This window comes from Hyaena hyaena, unplaced genomic scaffold (genome assembly GCF_003009895.1).
Source record: "Hyaena hyaena isolate Hyena2069 unplaced genomic scaffold, ASM300989v1 scaffold_0, whole genome shotgun sequence".
Taxonomy (NCBI): domain Eukaryota; kingdom Metazoa; phylum Chordata; class Mammalia; order Carnivora; family Hyaenidae; genus Hyaena; species Hyaena hyaena.
Genome location: NW_024080632.1, coordinates 13,676,574 through 13,677,451, shown reverse-complemented (window position 1 = coordinate 13,677,451; position 878 = coordinate 13,676,574).

The following is an 878-nucleotide window of genomic DNA, read 5'->3' as shown; positions in this document are numbered from 1 at the left end:
CGAGCTGGCAGTCAGCACAGAGCCCGACGTGGGGCTCGAACCCACAAACCGCGAGATCATGACCTAAGCGAAAGTCGGACGCTCAACCGACTAAGCCACCCAGGCGCCCCTATAATTTTTTTTTTAAGAAACCTCCATACTGTTTTCCACAGTGGCTGCACTAGTTTACATTCCTACCAACCGGGCATAAGGGCTCCTTTTTCTCCACACCCTTGCCAAAACTTTTTGTTTCTTGTGTTTTTTACTGTAACCATTCTGACAGGTGTGAGGTGGCATCTTGTGGTTTTGATTTACATTTCCCTGATGATTAGTGTTGTTGAGCATGTTTTAATATGTCTGTTGGCCTTCTGTATGTCTTCTTTAGAGAAATGTCTGTTCATGTCTTCTGCTCATTTTAATTGGATTGGGGTGTGGTTTTTTTTTTTTTTTGGTGTTGTATAAGTTCCTTATATATTTTATTTAATATTATTTAATCACTTAATAAGGGGTTATTATCCCCTTATCAGACATATCATTTATAAATCACTTTTTTTACTTGGTAGGTTATTTTGTTAGCAGTTTCCCTTGCTATGCAGAAGTTTTTTATTTTGAAATAGTCCTAATAGTTTTTGTTTCCCTTGCCTTAGGAGACCTTCCTAGAAAACTGTTTCTACAGCCAGTATCAGGGAAATTGTTGCCTATGCTCTCTTCTAGGATTTTTATAGTTTCAGATCACACATTTAGATCTTTAATCCATTTTGAGTTTATTTTTGTGTATGGTGTAAGAAAGTGATCCAATTTCATTCTTTTGCATGTAGCTATCCAGTTTTTCCAACACCATTTGTTGAAGAGACTCTCTTTTACCCATTGCATATTCTTGCCTCCTCTGTCAGAGACCT